Raw genomic sequence first — 20,177 nt, 5'->3', positions numbered from 1 at the left:
TTTAAACGGGCACTGTCGTTGCTATGACTATACGGACACTTCTTACGTCTTCCCCTGGATGCCTTTACGTGATGACGATTCCAACGGGCTCGATTGCTCGTTCACAGGCCCTACAAATGAAAAAAACCTTTAGCTAGCAAGTCTTTTCTTGCTGCGTAACGCGCGTGGAAGACACCGACCCTCTCCTGTTCCAAGCATTAGTTTAGCCTGTTATATTTCTCCGGTCATCTTTTCACTCGTTATAGGAGTTACAAACATCACAAAGTAGTTAATTTAAAGCGTTTTATAGCAATTTATATCCGTTTAGTGCGATTTTGGGACATTTATTTTTGCAACGATGTGAAAAGTTGGTCACGCTTTTCAGTTCATCCCGAACGTAGTTGACATTTCCACATGGCAAGAGGACAGCTTTCCACCAAAAGACGATTTCTCCCAAGAAAGGATCCTTTGCCCAAGATACTGATGGAAGAACAGCTCAAGGTAGGACATTTTTATTATGATAAATCGTGTTTCTGTCGAAACATTTTAGTGGCTTAGGACGCCATGTTTTTTGACGTAGCTTCGCTTGGCGCAAACTGTATTGAAAAGTAAGGATAAATTAAAAAATGTAATAACGCAATTGTATTAAGAATTAAATTGTCTATCAATCCCTGTCCACCCTATATTTTTTAGTCACGTTTATGAGTATTTATGTATAAGAGTAGATCACTGTCTAAGTGGCGCAAGGACGTTTTCTTTACCAGCTTGTCTACATTTCACATTGTCTAACCATGATTTTGGTGGCTAAATATAAACATTTTCGATCAAACTGTATATGCATGTTGTAATGTGATGTTACAGGAGTGTCATCGGAAGAATTCTGAGAAGGTTAGTGAAAAAATTAATATCTTTTGGCGATGTTGACTTTTATCGCTCACTTTGGCTAGAATCAATGCTGGGCTGCTAATTGCTATGTGCTAAGCTAATATAACGATTTATTGTGTTTTCGCTGTAAGACACTTAGAAAATCTGAAATATTGTCTGTATTCACAGGATCTGTGTCTTTCGATTCGTGTATGCTGTGTATTTTTACGAAATGTTTGATGATTAGTAGTTAGGTAAACACGTTGCTCATTGTAATTATTCTAGTCCATTTGTGATGGTGGGTGCAATTGTAAACTATGCCATCTACCTGAAATATGCACTTTTTTCTAACAAAACCTATCCCATACCATAAATATGTTATCAGACTGTCATCTAATGAGTTTTTTTGTTGGTTAGGGGCTATAAATATCTTAGTTTAGCCGAATTGGTGATGGCTACTGGTGTTGGTGGACAAATAAAAGATGGTGGAATATGCTAATGTGTTTTTAGGTAATAGATGTACATCTTTACATATTGTGTCTTCCCTGTAAAACATTTTAAAAATCGGAAATGTTGACTGGATTCATAAGATCTGTGTCTTTCATTAGCTGTATTGGACTTTAATGTGTGAAAGTTAAATATTTTAAAAAAATATTTTTTTTGAATTTCGCGGCACTGGTTTTTCAGTGGGGGGGGGGGGGGAGTGCCGCTAGCGGCACGCTGATCCTAGACAGGTTAAGGCAAGGGCTGATTTCAAGGTTTTACTGTTAACCTACAAAGCGTTACATGGGCTTGCTCCTACCTATCTTTCCGAGTTGGTCCTGCCGTACATACCTACAAGTAAGCTACGGTCACAAGACGCAGGCCTCCTAGTTGTCCCTAGAATTTTTAAGCAAACTGCTGAAGGCAGGGCTTTCTCCTATAGATCTCAATTTTTATGGAATGGTCTGCCTACCCATGTGAGAGACGCAGACTCGGTCTCAACTTTTAAGTCTTTACTGAAGACTCATCTCTTCAGTGGGTCATATGATTGAGTGTAGTCTTGCCCAGGAGTGTGAAGGTGAACGGAAAGGCTCTGGAGCAACGAACCGTCCTTGCTGTATCTGCCTGGCCGGTTCCCCTCTCTCCACTGGGATTCTCTGACTCTAACCCTATTACAGGGGCTGAGTCACAGGCTTACTGGTGCTCTTTCATGCCGTCCCTAGGAGGGGTGCGTCACTTGAGTGTGTTGAGTCACTGACGTGATCTTCCTGTCTGGGTTGGCGTCCCCCCTTGGGTTGTGCCGTGGCGGAGATCTTTGTGGGCTATACTCGGCCTTGTCTCAGGATGGTAAGTTGGTGGTTGAAAAAATCCCTCTAGTGGTGTGGGGGCTGTGCTTTGGCAAAGTGTGTGGGGTTATATCCTTCCTGTTTGGCCCTGTCCAGGGGTATCATCGGATGGGGCCACAGTGTCTCCTGGCCCCTCCAGTCTCAGCCTCCAGTATTTATGCTGCAGTAGTTTATGTGTCGGGGGGCTAGGGTCAGTTTGTTTTATCTGGAGTACTTCTCCTGTCTTATCCGGTGTCCTGTGTGAATTTAAGTATGCTCTCTCTAATTCTCTCTTTCTCCCTTTCTTTCTCTCTCTTGGAGGACCTGAGCCCTAGGACCATGCCTCAGGACGACCTGGCATGATGACTCCTTGCTGTCCCCAGTCCACCTGGCCGTACTGCTGCTCCAGTTTCAACTGTTCTGCCTGCGGCTATGGAACCCTGACCTGTTCACCGGACGTGTTACCTGTCCCAGACCTGCTGTTTTCAACTCTCTAGAGACCGCAGGAGTGGTAGAGATAAATGATCTGTATGAAAAGCCAACTGACATTTACTCCTGAGGTGCTGACTTGCTGCACCCTCAACAACTACTGTGATTATTATTATTTGACCATGCTGGTCATTTATGAACATTTGAACATCTTGGCCATGTTTTGTTATAATCTCCACCCGGCACAGCCAGAAGAGGACTGGCCACCCCTCATAGCCTGGTTCCCCTCTAGGTTTCTTCCTAGGTTTTGGCCTTTCTAGGGAGTTTTTACTAGCCACCGTGCTTCTATATCTGCATTGCTTGATGTTTGGGGTTTCAGGCTGGGTTTCTGTACAGCACTTTGAGATATCAGCTGATGTACGAAGGGCTATATAAATACATTTTATTTGTTATGATTTGGGTTCATCTGGCCAGTCATCCTGAGTTCATCGGGCCAGTCACTTTTGCGATCCTGCTGTATTTTTGAGCATGACAAATTCGTGATGGTAAATGCCCATTAAAACATATTGCAAATGGACAGCCGTGCACCTGGTGATTGGAATGTGTTACCAGAAGCACATTTTTAAAAGGGTTTTTAATGCCTTTAGGGGGGAGCAAGTGGTCTACGGTTGGGTAGGGAGCACCCCCCACCTGTGCCCATCCAATAGGGGGAGCCCCTTGTCATTTTGGAAATTTTTCAAAAAATCGTTATTTTCGACTTTTGACTTTCTATAAAATCATATGGACAAAACATATGCCTTATGGACAAGTTTAAAAAAATAAAATAATAATATGATAATCAAATATGACAAAAGTATGTTCATACAGTTCTTATACATGTGTAATTCACAAAAAAAATCTAAAGAATTTCGAGAAATGGTCCAGAAAGCACGTTTTTAAGGGGGTGATACGTTTTTGAAAAGATATTCAAATTTTCGACTTTTGACTTCCTATGAAATCATATTGCAAATGGGCTAGACATATGCCTTATTATACAATTCAAAAAAAAAATTATGATAATAAAATATGACAAAAGTATGTTCATACAGTTCTTATACATGTGTAATTGACTAAAAATTTCGAAAAACGGTCCAGAAAGCACTTTTGAACTTTTACCGCCTCAGAAACCCGGATCCGGGATCACCTCCCACCCCCCTCACACTGATTAGCATCACTAGCATAGCGTCACATTTAAATAGTAGCATCAAAATATCATTAAATCACAAGTCCAAGACACCAAATGAAAGATACAGATCTTGTGAATAAAGTCACCATTTCAGATTTTTTAAATGTTTTACAGGGAAGACAAAATATGTAAATCTATTAGCTAACCATGTTAGCAAAAGACACCATTTTTCTTTGTCCACCATTTTTTCTCTCCACCAGTAGCTATCACCAATTCGGCTAAACTAAGATATAGATAGCCACTAACCAAGAAAAAACCTCATCAGATGACAGTCTGATATTATATTTATGGTATAGGATAGGTTTTGTTAGAAAAATGTGCATATTTCAGGTATAAATCATAGTTTGCCATTGCAGCCACCATCACAAATCTCACCAAAGCTCCTAGAATTACTACAGAGAGCAACTTGTAATACCAATTTACTCATCATAAAACATTTCTTAAAAATACACAGCACATAGCAATGGAAAGACACAGATCTTGTGAATTCAGACAACATTTCAGATTTTCTAAGTGTTTTACGGCGAAAACACAATATATCGTTATATTAGCATACCACATATGCAAACGTTACCAGAGCATTGATTCTAGCCAAAGAGAGCGATAACGTAATCATCGCCAAAATATATTAATTTTTTCACTAACCTTCTCAGAATTCTTCAGATGACACTCCTGTAACATCATATTACACAATCCATATAGAGTTTGATCGAAAATGTGCATATTTAGCTGCACAAATCGTGCTTACACAATGGAAATAGTGTTCAACTACTCAAGCAATCTGCATGGCGCCATTTTTAAAATACAAATATTTTTATCAAAAACTATTCATAAACTTGACTAAAAAAATACAGGTTGGACATGAAATGAAAGATGCATTAGTTATTAACCTGTTGGGGATGGGGGCGCTGTTTAGACTATTTATGCTAATTTGGCTAATTTTTGAAACGGCTTCCCACAAAATCCTTGATCGTACAATATGCATATTATTATTATTATTGGATAGAAAACAGTCTATAGTTTCTATAGGAGTTGAAATTTTGTCTCTAAGTGGAACAGAGCCCATTCTACAGCAATTTCCCTGACATGGAGTCAGATTTGAGAAATGTTGGCCACTCTTCTGAAGTCAGTTAAAAGGGCACTGTCATTGCTATGACTATACGGACACTTCTTACGTCTTCCCCTGGATGCCTTTACGTGATGACGATTCCAATGGGGTCGATTGCGCGTTCACAGGCCCTACAAATGAAAAAACCCTGAAGCTAGTCATTCTTTCCTTGGTGCGTAACGCGCGTGCTGGTCACCGACCCGCTCCTGTTCCAAGCGTTAGTTTAGCCTGTTATATTTCTCCGGTCATCTTTTCACTCGTTATAGGAGTTAAAAACATCATAAGGTAGTTAATTTAAAGCGTTTTATAGCAATTTATATCCGTTTAGTGCGATTTTGGGACATTTATTTTTGCAACGATGTGAAAAGTTGGGCACGCTTTTCAGTTCATCCCGAACGCAGTTGACATTTCCACATGGCAAGAGGACAGCTTTCCACCAAAAGACGATTTCTCCCAAGAAAGGATCCTTTGCCCAAGATACTGATGGAAGAACAGCTCAAGGTAGGACATTTTTATTATTATTATAAATCGTGTTTCTGTCGAAACATTTTAGTGGCTTAGAACGCCATGTTTTATGACGTAGCTTCGCTAGGCGCAAACTGTATTGAAAAGTAAGGATAAATTAAAAAATGTAATAACGCAATTGTATTAAGAATTAAATTGTCTATCAATCCCTGTCCACCCTATATTTTTTAGTCACGTTTATGAGTATTTATGTATAAGAGTAGATCACTGTCTAAGTGGCGCAAGGACTTTTTCTTTACCAGCTTGTCTACATTTCACATTGTCTAACCATGATTTTGGTGGCTAAATATAAACATTTGCGATCAAACTCTATATGGAATGTGTAATATGATGTTACAGGAGTGTCATCGGAAGAATTCTGAGAAGGTTAGTGAAAAAATTAATATCTTTTGGCGATGTTGACTTTTATCGCTCACTTTGGCTAGAATCAATGCTGGGCTGCTAATTGCTATGTGCTAAGCTAATATAACGATTTATTGTGTTTTCGCTGTAAGACACTTAGAAAATCTGAAATATTGTCTGTATTCACAGGATCTGTGTCTTTCGATTCGTGTATGCTGTGTATTTTTACGAAATGTTTGATGATTAGTAAGTAGGTAAACACGTTGCTCTAAGTAGTTTTTCTATTCCATTTGTGACGGTGGGTGCAATTGTAAACTATGATATCTACCTGAAATATGCACTTTTTTCTAACAAAACCTATCCCATACCATAAATATGTTATCAGACTGTCATCTGATGAGTTTTTTTGTTGGTTAGGGGCTATAAATATCTTAGTTTAGCCGAATTGGTGATGGCTACTGGTGTTGGTGGACAAATAAAAGATGGTGGATTATGCTAATGTGTTTTTAGGTAATAGATGTACATCTTTACATATTGTGTCTTCCCTGTAAAACATTTTAAAAATCGGAAATGTTGACTGGATTCACAAGATCTGTGTCTTTCATCTTTCATTAGCTGTATTGGACTGGGGTGCAAGCCCGACCTCGGACCGAAAATGACACCCCTGCAGGGCGCGAAATTCAAAATCTATTTTTTTAAAATATTTAACTTTTACACATTAACAAGTCCAATACAGCATTTGAAAGATAAACATCTTGTCAATCCAGCCAACATGTCCGATTTTTTAAATGTTTTACAGAGAAAACACCACATATATTTATGTTAGCTCACCACCAAATACAAAAGTGGACAGACACGTATGAATTATGATTATGAAGTATGAATTATGATTGAAGTAGCATGCACAACCAACCGAAATAAACTAAAACCAACCTAAAGAGCCCAGAAAAAACGACCTCAGATGACAGTCATATAACATGTTACATAATAAATCTATGTTTTGTTCATAAAAAGTGCATATTTTAGCTATAAATCAGTTTTACATTGATGCTACCCAAAAATGCTAATACATAGCTTGAGTCTGAATCCAGCCGGGAGTAGCCAGAGAAAATACATACACCAACGTCGGCTACTAATTACACCTCATAAAACATTTCAGAAAAACATATGGTGGATAACTAATGAAAGACAGATATCGTGTGAATAAAGCCAACATTTCCGATTTTTGAAGTGTTTTACAGCGAAAACACAATATATCGTTATATTAGCTAACAACAGAAGCTAGCATAAGGCAGCATTAATTCTAGTCAAGCGCTAGCCTAGCACAGTTAGCAGAGTTAGCATTCAACAGTTCGACATATATATGAAAAAGCATCCCAAATTGGGTCTTATCTTTCTTGATACTCCATCAGAATGTTGTAACGGGGTCCAATGTCCAGTAGAGTCTTTAGTTGGGTTCCAGAACGAATTATTTCCCTCTTTGGTTAGCTAGCACGATAGCATTGCTGCGCTAGAAAGCGTTTCTTCTTAAAATTCTTCCGTCGTTTCACATCTAAAGTCCAGAATAAATTGCAATAACATAATTAAAGTATATTGAAAAAACATACTTTAGGATGATTTTGTGACATGTATCAAATAATATCGTAGTCAGGCATCATATTCAACGTTATCTACCTTGTTCCAGAAGCCGAGACCAAATTATCCTTCGCGCCCGGATTTTTTTTTTAACTGCGCAGGTCTCACAAGAAGTTGTGTTATTCAGTCCAGGGACGAGATATTCGACTCCTTTCAATTCTCACTTCCGCATTACAGTCTGACGAACGCCTGTGACGTGTCCCTATCGTCCCAAGTCAAATGGCCTTTTATAGAGAAGGTCTTAAAGAGACACATCGCATTTTGGAAAACTCAATTCGGCTGGGAAAATGGCTGTAAAAATATTTCTGTTCGACTTAGAGAAACAATTCAAACCTTTTTAGAAACTACAGACTGTTATCTATCCAACAGTAGTAAATATATGCATATTGGAAAATAAAAAGTTTCTTAGGAGGCCGTTTGAAAATGTGCACACATTTTCCAGTTTTTTCAATATTCAGCGTGCAGCCATAACAGGTTTTAATGTGTGAAAGTTAAATATTTTAAAAAAATATTTTTTTTGAATTTCGCGGCACTGGTTTTTCAGTGGGGGGGGGGGGGGGGGTGCCGCTAGCGCCACGCTGATCCTAGACAGGTTAATGCAACCGCTGAGTTAGATTTTTAAAATTAACGTTACTAGACATACAGTGTGCGTTACAGCCAGACTAGTGCTGCAATAATCGCGTCACTAATCGCCATTATGGAGTTTACATTTTTCCACATAAAAACGGAATAACATCATAAATAGCTCTTACTTTTCGACGAGCTTCCATCAGAATCTTGGCATGGTGGTCCTTTGTCCAAAATAATCGTTGCTTGGTTGTAAAACGTTGCATTCAACTTCTGATATAGCAGCTAACAATAGCTAACAATAGCTATTTTGCCCCAACGTGTCCAAATCCTCAAGGCACAATACTGAGGAAATTCCGAAAAATAGCAATATACTCGCATAATCTGATATAACTCGGTTTAAAATAGCTTCGTTATGATGCTTCTAACACCTATGTCTAATTAAATTACAGACGGATACATCTAACGTTGATAATTGAGCGTTTGAAAATGGCATCCTGAGGTCCCTCTCTGCGCAATGCTCAGCGTCGAAAGGAAGGCTACTCTCACTCCTTGGCCTTTTATAACCTCTGAGAGCTACGCAGCAAGCCCATTCCACTTCTCATTGGTTACTGACATCCAGGGGAAGGCGGGTGCAGTTCATGTCGTTCCATAGGATACACACAGACTTTTAAAACTGATCTGAAACCAGAGCTTCGCTCTCAGACCATCGCAGTACCTGTCATGGATTTTGCTGTAGAAAGAGTTCTGGGTCACCCACAGACATAATTCCAACGGTTTATGAAACTAGAGAGTGTTTTCTATCCAATAGAATTAATAATATGCATATTGTACGAGCAAGAATTGAGCACGAGGCAGTTTAATTTGGCGACACCCAGAAATAAAAAATGCTAACTGCGCCTTCTATTGACTTCTTATTGCTGCAAGGCAAAGTGTTGAGTAGCCAGTGAAATCGTGCCCATTTCAAATGGCCTCCTACTCAAATCTTGCTCGTACAATATGAATATTATTATTCTTTTTGGATAGAAAACACTTTCTAGTTTCTAAAAGAGTTGGAATTATTTCTCTGAGTGAAACAGAAGTCCTTCTGCAGCACTTTTCCTGACCAGAAAGTGAAATGTCAGAAATCGATGCTCTTTTCAACTTGATGCCTATACATGGTCTTGACACTTAGGAGTCTGCTGACACTCTATACGCCTTCCTATTGGTGTAAAGAGGATGTCAGAGAAGAAATGTTTGTGCTCATCTTGTTCTGTGGTGGAAAAAAACCTTTGCCTCACTACCATTTGAAGTCGGAAGTTTACATTCACCTTAGCCAAATACATTTAAACTCAGTTTTTCAAATTTCCTGACATTTAATCCAACAAAAAATTCCCTGTTTTAGGTCAAGTAGGGTCACCACTTTATTTTAAGAATGTGCAGTCATAAAAATAGCAGAGCAAATTATTTATTTCAGCTTTTATTTCTTTCATCACGTTCCCAGTGGGTCAGAAGTTTACAAACACTCAATTAGTATTTGGTAGCTGATAAGGGAATTATATGCTTAATGGTAATGATTAAAATATTCCACCCTGAAACCATATAATTGTATGAAATTTGTTAGAATCATAAATGTATAATCTAATGATGTGTGTAGTTTTAGTCAAAATTAGAACAAGGATCTTTTGTTCCTTTTTAGTATGTAAGAGAACACCCCCCTGAAATGGACAAAAATTAATTGGACAATACCACTCAATTGGACGTTGTTTCATTCAAAACTGATTGCAAATGCCATATGGCAAATGCCAAGTGTAACACTGCAAAAATCCAATAGATGGGGAGCGCGCTCCACCGTAAATTTTCATATTGAAAACGTAACACAAGTCTAGACCCAAGAGTAAAATTTTGGAAAATTTGAAAAAAAAATCAAAAACTTATTACCCTCTTAAAAAGTGCTTTCTGGACCGTTTTTCATTTTTTTTTGTCAATTACACATGTATAAGAACTGTATGAACATACTTTTGTCATATTTTATTATCATAATTTCTTTTTGCAATATGATTTCATAGGAAGTCAAAAGTCGAAAATTTGAATATTTTTTCAAAAACGTATCACCCCCTTAAAAACGTGCTTTCTGGACCATTTTTCGAAATTCTTTAGATTTTTTTTGTGAATTACACATGTATAAGAACTGTATGAACATACTTTTGTCATAATTTATTATCATATTATTCTTTTATTTTTTTTAACTTGTCCATAAGGCATATGTTTTGTCCATATGATTTTATAGAAAGTCAAAAGTCGAAAATAACGATTTTTTGAAAAATGTCCAAAATGACAAGGGGCTCCCCCTATTGGATGGGCACAGGTGGGGGGTGCTCCTTACCCAACCGTAGACCACTTGCTCCCCCCTAAAGGCATTAAAAACCCTTTTAAAAATGTGCTTCTGGTAACACATTCCAATCACCAGGTGCACGGCTGTCCATTTGCAATATGTTTTAATGGGCATTTACCATCACGAATTTGTCATGCTCAAAAATACAGCAGGAATGCAAAAGTGACTGGCCCGATGAACTCAGGATGACTGGCCAGATGAAACCTAGGAAGAAACCTAGAGAGGAACCAGGCTATGAGGGTTGGCCAGTCCTCTTCTGGCTGTGCCGGGTGGAGATTATAACAAAACATGGCCAAGATGTTCAAATGTTCATAAATGACCAGCATGGTCAAATAATAATAATCACAGTAGTTGTTGAGGGTGCAGCAAGTCAGCACCTCAGGAGTAAATGTCAGTTGGCTTTTCATAGCAGATCATTAAGAGTATCTCTACCACTCCTGCGGTCTCTAGAGAGTTGAAAACAGCAGGTCTGGGACAGGTAGCACGTCCGGTGAACAGGTCAGGGTTTCATAGCCGCAGGCAGAACAGTTGAAACTGGAGCAGCAGTACGGCCAGGTGGACTGGGGACAGCAAGGAGTCATCATGCCAGGTCGTCCTGAGGCATGGTCCTAGGGCTCAGGTCCTCCAAGAGAGAGAAAGAAAGGGAGAAAGAGAGAATTAGAGAGAGCATACTTAAATTCACACAGGACACCGGATAAGACAGGAGAAGTACTCCAGATATAACAAACTGACCCTAGCCCCCCGACACATAAACTACTGCAGCATAAATACTGGAGGCTGAGACAGGAGGGGCCAGGAGACACTGTGGCCCCATCCGATGATACCCCTGGACAGGGCCAAACAGGAAGGATATAACCCCACACACTTTGCCAAAGCACAGCCCCCACACCACTAGAGGGATTTTTTCAACCACCAACTTACCATCCTGAGACAAGGCCGAGTATAGCCCACAAAGATCTCCGCCACGGCACAACCCAAGGGGGGACGCCAACCCAGACAGGAAGATCACGTCAGTGACTCAACACACTCAAGTGACGCACCCCTCCTAGGGACGGCATGAAAGAGCACCAGTAAGCCAGTGACTCAGCCCCTGTAATAGGGTTAGAGTCAGAGAATCCCAGTGGAGAGAGGGGAACCGGCCAGGCAGATACAGCAAGGACGGTTCGTTGCTCCAGAGCCTTTCCGTTCACCTTCACACTCCTGGGCAAGACTACACTCAATCATATGACCCACTGAAGAGATGAGTCTTCAGTAAAGACTTAAAAGTTGAGACCGAGTCTGCGTCTCTCACATGGGTAGGCAGACCATTCCATAAAAATTGAGATCTATAGGAGAAAGCCCTGCCTTCAGCTGTTTGCTTAAAAATTCTAGGGACAACTAGGAGGCCTGCGTCTTGTGACCGTAGCGTACTTGTAGGTATGTACGGCAGGACCAACTCGGAAAGATAGGTAGGAGCAAGCCCATGTAACGCTTTGTAGGTTAACAGTAAAACCTTGAAATCAGCCCTTGCCTTAACCTCTCTGGGATAGATGGGACGCTTGCGTCCCAACAGCCATGTCAAAATGTAGAGCGCCAAATTCAAAAAAATTATATAAAATTAAACTTGATTAAATCACACATATAAGATATCAAATTAAAGCTACACTCGTTGTGAATCCAGCCAACATGTCAGATTTCAAAAAGGCTTTTCGGCGAAAGCATAAGATGCTATTATCTGATGATAGCCCAATGTAAACAAGAGAGTGTAGCCTATTTCAACCATGCTAGCGCTACTCAAAACGCTAATATAAAATATAAAACATGCATTACCTTTGACGAGATTCTTTTGTTGGCACTCCAATATGTCCCATAAACATCACAAATGGTCCTTTTGTTCGATTAATTCCATCCATATATATCCAAATTGTCCATTTATTTGGCGCCGTTGTACCAGGAAAAACAGCGTTCAATTTGAACAAAATCACGACACAATATCTAAAAAAAATTACCTCTAAACTTTGCCAAAACATTTCAAAGTACTTTTGTAATACAGCTTAAGGTATTTGTAAACGTTAATAATCGATCAAATTGAAGACAGGTCAATCTGTTTTCAATACAGGATATCAACAAACTCACGGAACATTTCATGTCTTGCCCAAATCTCAAACATAAACAAACGACGTCCCTCCACTTCCGGGTCAGTATCTTTTTCACCTCACTAAGAAAAAACCTTAACCATTTTCCATACAATGGCGACATCCAGTGGAAGCAGTAGAAACTGCGCATTTACTGATTAGAATTCTGGTTTGCCCAAAACAATCCATTGAACATAGAGGAACTTAACAATAAAAAAGTTAGTCCTCAGGGTTTTGACTGCTATATAAGTTCTGTTATACTTACAGATACGATTCAAACAGTTTTGGAAACTTCAGAGTGTTTTCTATCCAAATCTACTAATTATATGCATATCTTATATTCTGGGGATGAGTAGCACGAAGTTGAAATTGCGCACACTATTTTTCCCTAAGTGAAAACTCTGCACCCTATCATCAAGAAGTTAAAAGTAGAAAGTTTTCAGCCATCCGCTTCCTTATGTCTGAAACACAGGCTTCTAGCGAGGGCAATTTTGGAGCTTCACCATGTTTCACTGAAATGTACAGCTGTGTGTCATCCACATAGCAGTGAAAGTTAACATTATGTTTTCGAATGACATCCCCAAGAGGTAAAAATATATAGTGAAAACAATAGTGGTCCTAAAACAGAACCTTGAGGAACACCAAAATGTACAGTTGATTTGTCAGAGGACACACCATTCACAGAGACAAACTGATATCTTTCCGACAGATAAGATCTAAACCAGGCCAGAACTTGTCCGTGTAGACCAATTTGGGTTTCCAATCTCTCCAAAAGAATGTTGTGATCGATGGTATCAAAGGCAGCACTAAGGTCTAGGAGCACGAGGACAGACGCAGAGCCTCGGTCTGACGCCATTAAAAGGTAATTTACCACCGTCACAAGTGCAGTCTCAGTGCTATGATGGGGTCTCAAACCAGACTGAAGCATTTCGTATACATTGTTTGTCTTCAGGAAGGTAGTGAGTTGCTACGCAACAGCTTTTTCAATTTTTTTGAGAGGAATGGAAGATTCGATATAGGCCGATAGTTTTTTATATTTTCTGGGTCAAGGTTTGGCTTTTTCAAGAGAGGCTTTATTACTACCACTTTTAGTGAGTTTGGTACACATCCGGTGGATAGAGAGCCGTTTATTATGTTCAACATAGGAGGGCCAAGCACACGAAGCAGCTCTTTAAGTAGTTTAGTTGGAATAGGGTCCAGTATGTAGCTTGAAGGTTTAGAGGCCATGATTATTTTCATCATTGTGTCAAGAGATATAGTACTAAAACACTTAAACTATGCCACTTTATGTTTACATACCCTACATTACTCATCTCATATGTATAGACTGTACACTATACTATCTACTGCATCTTGCCTATGCCGTTCTGTACCATCACTCATTCATATATCTTTATGTACATATTATTTATCCCTTTACACTTGTGCGTATAAGGTAGTAGTTGTGGAATTGTTAGGTTAGATTACTTGTTGGTTATTACTGCATTGTCGGAACTAGAAGCACAAGCATTTCGCTACACTCACATTAACATCTGCTAACCATGTGTATGTGAGAAATCAAATTTGATTTGATTTGTTTTGAAGTGTCTCTCTTGATCCTAGGTCCTGGCAGAGTTGTGCAGACTCAGGACAGCTGAGCTTTGGAGGAATACGCAGATTTAAAGAGGAGTCCATAATTTGCTTTCTAATGATCATGATCTTTTCCTCAAAGAAGTTCATGAATTTATTACTGCTAAAGTGAAAGCCATCCTCACTTGAAGAATGCTGTTTTTTAGTAAGCTTTGCGACAGTATCAAAAATACATTTTGGAATGTTCTTATTTTCCTCAAATAAGTTGGAAAAATAAGATGATCGAGCAGCAGTAAGGGCTCTTCGATACTGCACGGTACTGTCTTTCCAAGCTAGTCGGAAGACTTCCAGTTTGGCGTGGCGCCATTTCCGTTCCAATTTTCTGGAAGCTTGCTTCAGAGCTCGGGTATTTTCTGTATACCAGGGAGCTAGTTTCTAATGACAAATGTTTTTTGATTTTAGGGGTGCAACTGCATCTAGGGTATTGCGCAAGGTTAAATTGAGTTCCTCAGTTAGGTGGTTAACCTGTTGAGGATGGGGGCGCTGTTGAGACTATTTATGCTAATTGGGTAATTTTTGAAACGGCTTCCCACAAAATCCTTGATCGTACAATATGCATATTATTATTATTATTGGATAGAAAACAGTCTATAGTTTCTATAGGAGTTGAAATTTTGTCTCTAAGTGGAACAGAGCCCATTCTACAGCAATTTCCCTGACATGGAGTCAGATTTCAGAAATGTTGGCCACTGTTCTGAAGTCAGTTAAAAGGGCACTGTTATTGCTATGACTATACGGACACTTCTTACGTCTTCCCCTGGATGCCTTTACGTGATGACGATTCCAATGGGGTCGATTGCACGTTCACAGGCCCTATAAATTAAAAAACCCTGTAGCTAGTAAGTCTTTTCTTGGTGCGTAACGCGCGTGGAGGACACCGACCCTCTCCTGTGCCAAGCGTTAGTTTAGCCTGTTATATTTCTCCGGTCATCTTTTCACTCGTTATAGGAGTTAAAAACATCATAAGGTAGTTAATTTAAAGCGTTTTATAGCAATTTATATCCGTTTAGTGCGATTTTGGGACATTTATTTTTGAAACGATGTGAATAGCTGGGCACGCTTTTCAGTTCATCCCGAACGCAGTTGGCATTTCCACATGGCAAGAGGACAGCTTTCCACCAAAAGACGATTACTCCCAAGAAAGGATCCTTTGCCCAAGATACTGATGGAAGAACAGCTCAAAGTAGGACATTTTTATTATGATAAATCGTGTTTCTGTCGAAACATTTTAGTGGCTTAGGACGCCATGTTTTTTGACGTAGCTTCGCTTGGCGCAAACTGTATTGAAAAGTAAGGATAAATTAAAAAATGTAATTCCGCAATTGTATTAAGAATTAAATTGTCTATCAATCCCTGTCCACCCTATATTTTTTAGTCACGTTTATGAGTATTTATGTATAAGAGTAGATCACTGTCTAAGTGGCGCAAGGACATTTTCTGACCAGCTGAGCTACATTTCACATTGTCTAACCATGATTTTGGTGGCTAAATATAAACATTTTCGATCAAACTCTATATGGATTGTGTAATATGATGTTACAGGAGTGTCATCGGAAGAATTCTGAGAAGGTTAGTGAAAAAATTAATATCTTTTGGTGATGTTGACTTTTATCGCTCACTTTGGCTAGAATCAATGCTGGGCTGCTATGTGCTATGTGCTATGCTAATATAACGATTTATTGTGTTTTCGCTGTAAGACACTTAGAAAATCTGAAATATTGTCTGTATTCACAGGATCTGTGTCTTTCGATTCGTGTATGCTGTGTATTTTTACGAAATGTTTGATGATTAGTAAGTAGGTAAACACGTTGCTCTAAGTAGTTTTTCTATTCCATTTGTGACGGTGGGTGCAATTGTAACCTATGCCATCTACCTGAAATATGCACTTTTTTCTAACAAAACCTATCCCATACCATAAATATGTTATCAGACTGTCATCTAATGAGTTTTTTTGTTGGTTAGGGGCTATAAATATCTTAGTTTAGCCGAATTGGTGATGGCTACTGGTGTTGGTGGACAAATAAAAGATGGTGGATTATGCTAATGTGTTTTTAGGTAATAGATGTACATCTTTACATATTGTGTCTTCCCTGTAAAACATTTTAAAAATCGGACATGTTGACTGGATTCACAAGATCTGTGTCTTTCATTAGCTGTATTGGACTTTAATGTGTGAAAGTTAAATATTTAAAAAAAATATTTTTTTTGAATTTCGCGGCACTGGTTTTTCAGTGGGGGGGTGGGGGGTGTGCCGCTAGCGGCACGCTGATCCTAGACAGGTTAACTTATTTTTGTCCTCTGACGTCCTTGGGTAGGCAGAAGGAGTCTGGAAGGGCATCAAGGAATCTTTGTGTTGTCTGAGAATTTATAGCATGACTTTTGATACTCCTTGGTTGGGGTCTGAGCAGATTATTTGTTGCGATTGCAAACATAGTAAAATGGTGGTCCGATAGTCCAGGATTATGAGGAAAAACATTAAGATCTACAACATTCATTCCATGTGACAAAACTAGGTCCAGAGTATGACTGTGGCAGTGAGTAGGTCCAGAGACATGTTGGACAAATGATGGCTCCGAAAACCTTTTGGAGTGGGTCTTTGGACTTTTCCATGTGAATATTAAAATCACCAAAAATTAGAATATCATCTGCTATGACTACAAGGTCCGATAGGAATTCAGGGAACTCAGTGAGGAACGCTGTATATGGCCCAGGAAGCCTGTAAACAGTAGCTATACAAAGTGATTGAGTAGGCTGCATAGATTTCATGATTAGAAGCTCAAAAGATGAAAACGTCATTTTTTGTTTTGTAAATTGAAATTTGCTATCGTAAATGTTAACAACACCTCCGCCTTTGCGGGATGCATGGGGGATATGGTCACTGATGTAACCAGGAGGGGAGGCCTCATTTAACACAACAATATCCTCAGGCTTAAGGCATGTTTCAGTCAGGCCAATCACATCAAGATTATGATCAGTGATTAGTTCATTGAATATAACTGCCTTTGAAGTGAGGGATCTAACATTAAGTAGCCCTATTTTGAGATGTGAGGTATCACGATCTTTTTCAAAAATAGCAGGAATGAAGGAGGTCTTTATCCTAGTGCGATTGCTAAGGCAAACACCGCTATGTTGAGTTTTGCCCAACCTAGGTTGAGGCACAGACACAGTCTCAATGGGGATAGCTGAGCTGACTACACTGACTATGCTAGTGGCAGACTCCACTAAGCTGGCAGGCTGGCTAACAGCCTGCTGCCTGGCCTGCACCCTATTTCATTGTGGAGCTAGAGGAGTTAGAGCCCTGTCTATGTTGGTAGATAAGATGAGAGCACCCCTCCAGCAAGGATGGAGTCCGTCACTCCTCAGCAGGCCGGGCTTGGTCCTGTTTGTGGGTGAGTCCCAGAGAGAGGGCCAAATATCTACAAATTCTATCTTTTGGGATGGGCAGAAAACAGTTTTCAACCAGCGATTGAGTTGTGAGACTTTGCTTTAGAGCTCATCACTCCCCCTAACTGGGAGGGGGCCAGAGACAATTACTTGATGCCGACACATCTTTCTAGCTGATTTACATGCTGAAGCTATGTTGCGCTTGGTGACCTCTGACTGTTTCATCCTAACATTGTTGGTGCCGACGTGGATAACAATATCTCTATACTCTCTACACTCGCCAGTTTTAGCTTTAGCCAGCACCATCTTCAGATAATCGCTCATCCTGGCCTGATGAACTCAGGATGGCCGGGCATTTATAGTGGTTCCTCTCCATCGCTCGTTGTGTTGATTACATAATTTCCATTTGGTGACGTTTTTCACTGTTCAATCATAATGCAAATGTACTGTGCATTTGCAATATATTTCAATGGGCATTTACCATCACGAATTTGACATGCTCAAAAATACTGCAGAAATGCAAAATTGACTGGCCCGATGAACTCGGGATGGCCGGGCAGTGCTAGTGGTTCCTCTCCATCGCTCGATGGTGACATGAGAGAAGTGGGACTCTGTCGTCTTTTTACAGTTTTTGAAAAATGTCCAAAATGACTAGGGGCACACCCTATTGGATGGGCACGGATGGGGGGTGCTCCCTACCCAACCGTGGACTCCTTGCACACCCTTAAATGTATTTAAAACCATTTTGAAAATGTTATCCTGGTAACCCGTTCCAATCACCAGGCGCACGGCTGTCCATTTGCAATATGTTTCAATGGGCATTTACCATCACGAATTTGACATGCTCAAAAAAACTGCAAATGGGGGGTGCTCCCTACCCAAACGTGGACCACTTGCACACCCTTAAATGTATTTAAAACCATTTTGAAAATGTTATCCTGGTAACCCGTTCCAATCACCAGGCGCACGGCTGTCCATTTGCAATATGTTTCAATGGGCATTTACCATCACGAATTTGACATGCTCAAAAAAACTGCAGATTCATTTTCCAATGGCTTCCTCAGGCTGTGACCAGGCTTTAGACATAGTTTCAGACGAGCGAATGCAAAATTGACTGGCCCGATGAACTCGGGATGGCCGGGTAGTGATTCTGGTTCCTCTCCATCGCTCGTTGGTGTTGATTTCAGAATGTCATTTTGGTGATGGTACCTCACTGTTTAAACATATTGCAAATGGACAAAAGTCAGCCAGCAACTCACCGTTCATCAGTCAATTAGATATCATTCTGACACCAAACTGATACAAACTGACACCACACCAACTTTTTCCAACTCGTTTAGAAGCCAACTATCACATATTTCAGAGCAGGTTCAAAATTCACAGCGCCTTCTGTTCAAACCATAATAAAAACATAAAACACGTAGTTACGTTCTAGCTGCGGGTCTAGTTCTGACATTATGTGTAGGCCTAGCTGAGGCAACCTCGAATCCCAAGTTTCGGCTCGATAGGTCTTTTAAAGCCCGAGCAGCGACCTTAATTGGTGCTGAACATCCACTTTTTCCGGGCGTTGCTACGGGGTCCTTGAATGAGCTATCGAACAAAAACGTTGGGATCCGTCTCTATGGGCCGAGGCGGTGTCAATGCACCTAGTCTTGCGACTCTGGGACTTTTCTAAACGTTGTCATTTTCGTAATGGTCAAAATTAATTGAAGTTATTGCAAATGTACAAGGTTGTTTCTCGGGCTGAGAACCTTCTAGAGCCACATAACTCACCGTGCACTATCGACTTGGTAGCATTGCCTTTAAATTGTTTAACTTGGGTCAAACGTTTTGTGTAGCCTTCCACAAGCTTCCCACAATAAGTTGGGTGATTTGTGGCCCATTCCTCCTGACAGAGCTGGTGTAACTGAGTCAGGTTTGTCAGCCTCCTCGCTCGCACACACTTTTTTCAGATCTCCCCACAAGTTTTCTATTGCATTGAGGTCAGGGCTTTGTGCTGGCCACTCGAATACCTTGACTTTGTTGTCTTTAGGCCATTTTTGTCACAACTTTGGAAGTATGCTTGGGGTCACTGTCCATTTGGAAGAGTCATTTGCGACCAAGCTTTAACTTCCTGACTGATGTCTTGAGAAGTTGCTTCAATATATCCACATAATTTTCTCTCCTCATGATGCCATCTATTTTGTGAACTGCACCAGTCCCTCCTGCAGCAAAGAAACCCCACAACATGATGCTGCCACCCCCGTGCTTCACGTTTGGGATGGTGTTCTTATTTCTTGCAAGCTTCCTCCTTTTTCCTCCAAGCATAACGATGGTCACTTTGTCCCCATGTGCAGTTGCAAACCGTAGTCTGGCATTATTTGTGGTGGTTTTGGTGGAGTGGCTTCTTCATTGCTGAGCGGCCTTTCAGGTTATGTCGATATAGTACTCGGCACGTGCGTACTTGGCACGGTTGTCGTAAGAACTTCTTCCCCAAGGCACAGCGGATATTGAGTTCCACATATTTATTGTGAACCAAAGTGAATCTTAAGCCAAAAACAAGAAATCAAATAAACGAACAAAGGAACGTGGTTCACATGCACAAACACAAAATAATATCCCACAGACACAAGTGGGAAAAAATATATACTTAATTAAATATGATCCCCAATTAGAGTCAACGATTACCAGCTGCCTCTAATTGGGAATCATACAA

General features: G+C 40.1%; 1 pseudogene; it reads right to left on the bottom strand.

Annotated features, from left to right (window-relative positions):
- The window catches only part of LOC129831674 (extracellular calcium-sensing receptor-like), a 33,990-nt pseudogene extending 14,083 nt beyond the window's left edge, over positions 1 to 19,907 (bottom strand).
- Between the last annotated feature and the right edge of the window lie 270 nt (positions 19,908 to 20,177).

This window comes from Salvelinus fontinalis, chromosome 33 (assembly GCF_029448725.1).
Source record: "Salvelinus fontinalis isolate EN_2023a chromosome 33, ASM2944872v1, whole genome shotgun sequence".
Classification (NCBI taxonomy): Eukaryota; Metazoa; Chordata; class Actinopteri; order Salmoniformes; family Salmonidae; genus Salvelinus; species Salvelinus fontinalis.
This window is presented reverse-complemented; position numbering and strand designations above follow the sequence as displayed.